A 6,830-nucleotide genomic window follows, 5' to 3' on the forward strand; every position below is an offset into this window, starting at 1 on the left:
TAGGAGCGATCGCCCACCTCTCTCTGTCTTCCTCTTTTTTTCCTGGCTGTCTCTCTCCTTCTTCTGCTGCTGCTGCTTTTTCATTTTCTTTGTCGTGACACCCACTCACCCATCAACCCATGCAATCACCCACTTTGATTTCTAAACAGGGGAATTTAATTGTTCCCTTTACCAAAATGATCTACCTTTCTTATTTTTTTTTTTTTTTCTGAGCGTGTGACATCTGGCAGAGAAGCCCCTCCAGCAAGATCTTGGAGGTCAGTTCAGTGTCTTGTTCTCACTCTTTAGGGTTTTTTTTTTTTAATTTTCATGCTACTTCTCTTTTGCCTGCAGCCATTTCAACAGCGACAATATAAGATGTGTGATAAGATCAAAACTTCAAAGTCTTTTGGTGGCCAAGGCTCTCCCAAGAGTGTCGCTTCAAGTCATGCCTAGTCCATGAAGGTGACATCCACTGGATTTGTTCCAGTGTGGAAATGTTAGAGCCAGTTTTGAGTGATAGGGGTCAAAGTTGTTGGACTTCTTTTCCGAACAGAACTTTCCGTGAGTTCCAAATTTTTGAAACTTTTGGGAAAAAAGGCAGCCTTGGCTGGCATCCAGTAAATCCTGGTCAACAGGTCAACAGCATGAAGGAACCCCTATGTGTATGATGGCGCCAACCTCGAATTGCCGTAAAGCCCTTCAACAAGAACAATCCCAATTTTTAGGTGTCAGTGGCTGCATTTCCATCACACATATGCGCAAAACTCTATCAAAATTCTAGAAATATTTAAAAAAATACTATTTTGCAATTACACTGTTTCCAATAATTCAAAATTATGAAAAAAAAACACAAACCACCTCCAACGATAAGTCATTAATAAAATGAGACCGACGTGAGGAATCCTCTGATTTACAGCAGAGACATTTAAATTTCTGCCACAGCACTGGCGCTAATTGTCGTCCATCAAAGGAGACGTTGGCGTCCTATTCAGGACATGGAGCGGCGAGCTCCTTTGGCGTGGGATGAAGCCATTTTGGGAAATTGTGGTTGGTGATTTTACAGCAGAGCTGTGGATCCAACAGTTCCCCTTTTGATGAGCTGTTTCATTGCAGTTTTGAGAAATATATAAATTTCGATTTGCCTAAAAAAAACACCTCTTCTAAGAGCAAAAACTTTTTTTTTTTTTAATTTTTGTGTTTCCATTAGTTAAATTAACATCGCAATTACAATTTGCACAATTTTGTAGTCAATGGAAATGCAGCAATTGACAGGATTTTACTTTGAAGGCTCCTGAAATCAACCACTTAATCAATCACTAAATATATAGACGATATTTCATCAGCATGTTGTAGATTTTACAGTGGTTGACATAAAGGAATGATGAAAGGAATTATTTAAGATCTAATTTAAAAAGGTGTATTTTTAATTTCTGTTAAAAAAATAAACGACTATACAAATAATAGATACAACCCTTCACTAATTCATCACCAAACTCCTCTCTTCTGTTTTTGTGACAACAATGTAGATTTAAACTTAACTTTTTGGCTCAGTATTTCTGAAACTCACCACAGAGTAAACATAGTTAGTACTGACTTGTCAAGGAGCAGCTCCTCCACATATATTTCCTATAGGGGGTCAGCTCACAGAAAAACTCAACAAATTCGCTTCAGTTTCAATTCGTGGTTAAAAAAAAACTTTTATGATATTTTCCTGTAAGGGTTTTGGTTTTTCGGGCCCATTTTCTGAGTCTTCTACTATATGTTTCATTAAAATTTGATGCTTTTTTTTTTACTCTGTGGAAGAAGAATTTCACTGAAATTTTGAGCTAACCTTAAATGATTTTAAAAGTTAAAGTTTCCCACACATTACTTAAAAAGACGGTCTGTTTCTCTCGATAATTCAGAAAAACAAATAAGTAGAATAACTAAAACAAAATTTTGAACTGGAACTCTGAAGTTTAATCAAAGTGAGGGAAGCTGCTGAGTTTTTCTCTTCAAGCTCGCGACTGCGTCATTGTGTTCATCTCGTCACTTGATACACAGTTATTATGGAAGATATTGATTAAAGCTGCTTTAAACTGCGTGCATTAGCTTCCCTAGTTTGGATTTACTTTGCCCGTCAAGCTTTCGATCACTTATAAATCACCAGAAAGTCCTACTCTTTGCAAAAGCTTTTTTTTTTGCTTCATTTAAGTGATGAAAACCAGACTTTCAGACTTAATGTGAAAAAAAGCAGACTTCTGCAAGATTTTTCTCCTCTTGGTTTGTCTGGGTTATGAATTTTTGAGGGCATCAAATGTCAGTCTGATTGGTGGGAGAAAAAGCTCTGACTCACTCCAGGCTATGCTGGAAGTTGAAGCTGTTGTTTTCTGCGATTCCGAGACAGAATAATTTGTGTGACTTTGAGTTTCTGTCTGTAATTTATTGTCTTGCTGTGCCACTGTGGAGCCGTGGTTCTCCAGTAGAAAGCCACATGGTTGATCTATTAGTCTTTGTGTTAAACATTGTGTTTCCGGGGAGTTTGTCTGTTCGGGAAAAGTCCACCTCGGCCGCAGAGCTCAATCATTTTTGTTCTTCTACAGTGACACACTTTGGTCTATATTTCATGTCCCTTTGACTAAACTGCTCTGCTGTTGAGATGCCCACATTAAAGTTTGATGCACTCCTTGTGTATGGATTTAGCTGCCATGCCAGCAGAGCACTTTGCCTTGAGAGAGAAATTAAACCCCCGAGGTTATTCTAAGATAGATTAAATAGGGAGGAGAGCTAAGACTGTTGGGCTCGTGGGAGGGGCGCCACCCAAATATAGAGAGTCTGCCAAATGCCAGCCGGGCAGAAGCAAAGAGGCCGGCCTTTCGGATTCCTGCCGGCGTGGGGGGGGTTGCAGGAATTCAAGGATGTGTGCAGAGATGTCTCTCCTGCTTGTGTCTGTGAGTGGGCGTGCTCGAGTTTGTCTGCACAGGTTGCACACTTACAGATGAAAAGCTTCAATCGCTTCTCTGCTGAAGAGGAAAACTGAGAAGAGGAAAAAAAAAGAAATGTTTGCTTTGGCATTGAACTTGCTTATTCGTGTCTTTTTCTGATGTTCCTGAGCTGAGAGTGAAGGCAGAGGTAAACAAAGGCAGGTAGAACACAAAACACCTTCAGAGGACGGGATGAGGGGGATTAGGGATGGGAATCGTTCAAACACAGAGCGAGAAAACCTTGTTTGCTACGTCTCACATGTTTGGTTACTCGAGCTGATGAGCAGCAATTAGACAGCAGTTAATTAACTCTGGCCATCAAACTGAAACTGAGGGAAAGGAGGAGGAGCACATGAGCTAGAGGGGGAAAGAGTTGGGGGGATTGAGAGAGATGGTTGAGTGACCTGGGAAGCACAGACGCTGTTATCGTCAGGGGAAGTTCATGTGTGCATGCAAATGAGGGGTGTGTACCTCCAGATGGGACCGTGCATGTGTGTGTGTGTGTGTTCCAGCAGAGGGAGCTGTGTAGGTCCGTGTCACTGTAAGTGCTCTACATGACCATCTGGCTCTCTCTGTCAGAGTGGATGCTGAACCTTCAGTTAACCCGCTCCCTGCCAGCATCCTCGGCTCACGAAATCAGCCCATTAGTAGATACCATATTGTCTGACTCCAGCCACATGGAGAAAAGCCTCCATTCTGTTTGTTTTCATCTCAGGAAACTAATTGGTGAATAGTTTGGACTTCATAATCCCGGGCGTAGATGAGTGATGGTGCACTGCCTGAGCCGCTGTGGCTCCTCTCTGACCAGACTGGGCCTCTGGCCCAGGAGAGGAGGGAGCAAACGGTTAATTTCGCATTCTGAGTGCTGATGCAGTGTTCCAGCTGAAGCCTTTGGAGAATCTCCTGCTTTCTCTCTCTCTCACACATATACACACCCACAAATGCACACCACACTGTTTGCCAGGCAGCTTGCTGCCCCCGCTTTAATTAGGCTAATTGAAATGCGAGAATAACCATTTTCTTGATTGCTAACTTTTTTTTTTTTTTTGAAGTGGGGCGATGAAATGAAAGCCACACTGAAATGTAAAGAAGAGACAGTTCTGCCTTTTTCCTGCATCACATCGGACCCTCTCCACTTGAACCTTTAGCATTCTAGTTGTTGCTTCCTTGCCTCTGCCCCCCCGGGAGGGAAGCGTCCCCCGCCAGTGGCTCCAGTGTTGTTAAGCCAGAGAGTCAAGTAAGATTTTCCACACATCCTTGAGACAAATTGTCAGACACTCTTTGCGCTTAAGTGCTTTTGGCAGGTCTACAGGTGGTTGGGCAGCTTTTCCTGTGTTGATGGGTTCTCTGGAAACCCACTGTGGACCTTTAGCTGTGATGAGGAGCGTCCCCAGGGCAGTCTGTGTTCACAGAAAACAGAAAAAAAACCCAAAACAAGTGGGTTTTGGGGAGAATAAGCCATAATTCTGACTCATTTGCATGCATTTTCCGACAGAAAGACAATAAAGTCATGGATGCACATGCTTTTTAGCCGTGCAGAAGAAGCTGCAACACCTCTAACATCTATTATGCTGCATGTACACATTATGCATACACACAGGCATTTGCAGATCAATGTGATTTCCTCAAGAACATCTCTAAACGTAATGAGTCATTGAACTGACTTCTGCTGCTTTCTTAATCTGGCCGGTGTCAGCAGCGCTCTCCATGGCAACCTGAAGTTCTGGTTGTCACCTCTTGAGATATGAGGAAATAAAGAAATTTTCCCATCATGCCTCCACTCCACAGGGATTTTTTTTATCCTGAAGTCAGGCCTGTGAAGGTTTGTGTTGCTGATCTTTTAGCGCCCTCTGCTGAGAAAAGAAAGAATTTCAAGTCAAAGAAAGGCAGAACATTGATCTTATTAAAGGAGTGTTTGTAGTTGATAGAGTTGCTTGGGTTCATAAACAACCATGGATTGGCTGTGTGGGGTCAGGCCTGCTCTGAGAAGTATGTCCGTGTATTGACCTGACAGAGATCAATACCAGACTGAGGTTCATTTAGAATTTTGAGAGCTTACTGCACCATTGAACTTCATGAGGTTATTAGCATGCAAATGAGGAGTTTCCACTTTGCTCATTCAAACTAAAGCCTGGTGACGCCTGCATATTTACACTGCACCTCCAGAGTGAATAAAATACATTTTATTGCAGAGTTTTCCAATTAGTTCTTTCAAAATAAAGGTCACTTTTAACTGAGATTTAGATTGACAGATGTAGTTTTGCGTCTGAAGTGCGAAATATCACATCAGCCGTTCATATCCATGTTATGAACATAACATGTTCATATCCATGTTATGTTCGTATCCTAAACAAAATTTGTTGTCACACATCATCCTGAGCGAGACCTCATCTGAAGAGCTTTTCAAAATAAACAACTTTCTGGGTACTCCTGTGTTCTAAAAAGCCACAGCTAATTATATGACACAGTCTTTGTTCCACTGTTGAAGCTCCAGATCTCCTGACCATGACTCAACAGAAGCATCAGGTAAGGTTCAATGCAACAACGTCTGTTCAGATGAAAACAAATCATTATGCTGATGTGGAGACAAGGCACGAGCATTGATGAAGGTTCTTTAGGTGCATACAGATGTGCTGCATTGTTCAAACCGCCACTTTCAATGAAAAGTCTATGGAAATGCGCCTAGACCAGAATTTTGGGCTTCCATGTCTAAAACTCCCATGATTGAGCGTGAAACGCAAGTTTTTAAGTGAGGTCACAGGCTCTACGGCGGTTACTATTCGGGTGTTCATTAATTGTCAATTCAATTCAATTCAATTTTATTTATATAAACCAATATTACAACAATGGTCGTCTCAATGGGGTTCATACCGGTATTATTGTCTGCTGAAAGTTCAACCAGTTGAACATTATCACGCTGAACCGCTCCAACGCAGCACTGTGACCAATCAGGAGCTTGGATTTGGTAGTGACGTGTGGGTGGCGTCCACTTCAAAACACGGAACAAAGGACAAATTAACCATAAGGGGTTTGTCTCTGTTCAGAATAATATGAGACCAAGATGGACATTTATAGGAACAAAGCTTTGAAAACGAAAAACCTGGAGGAAGAGTTACGGGATTTTCACCAGTTTGACATTTCCCTCAGAGCCTCTACCCATTGTAGGTGGCTTTTTCTGATGCTCCAGAGCTGAGAGTGAAGGCAGCGGTAAATAAAGGCAGGTGAAACACAAAACACCTTCTGTTTACTAGCGAACGAGCGCTAGTAAACAGTAAAAACACAAAAGAAGAAGAATCCCCTCCCTGCCGCTACCATGCGGGTAGCGCATGTCTGGGGCAGTGTAACACAACCGGCTGAATACAAATTCATGAAACCATGTATCTAACATATGTGCGTCTTAAATGCATCACAGTGTGAATACAGCTTCACACTGCCGCTACAATCTGCGCATGGATGAAATTTCTGTCTTCCGTGATACCTGCTGTGTGATATGGCCTACTACTTCAAAAGTGTTTCTTGCAGTCGTCATCCGTCAAAGTGCGCAGATGTCCTTCCACCGACGGGTCTTCAGAGGGGAATTGGGTTTTGAGCTGTTCAAAAATTTTGGACGGTTGCAGTTCATGCATGGGTATCATGCGTCATGCATGATATCTCTACCAATAGTGGCTGGTTGGTCGCTAATAGATGCCAATCTCAAAGAGACGCCAGCTCCTCTTTAAGAGCCTAGTGGTCGATCAGAACGCAGAAGCCTGAAATTCTGGTCTACACAGCTTAATCACCAGTAAATGCAGCCGGTGTGCAAGCACCTTAAAGGACTTTTCAAGTATTTACCACCGATAAATAACTTTCATATCGCGTATACGGTGCACAAATCACACGAAAGGT

This window comes from Oryzias latipes, chromosome 8 (genome assembly GCF_002234675.1).
Source record: "Oryzias latipes chromosome 8, ASM223467v1".
In the NCBI taxonomy this organism is placed as follows: domain Eukaryota; kingdom Metazoa; phylum Chordata; class Actinopteri; order Beloniformes; family Adrianichthyidae; genus Oryzias; species Oryzias latipes.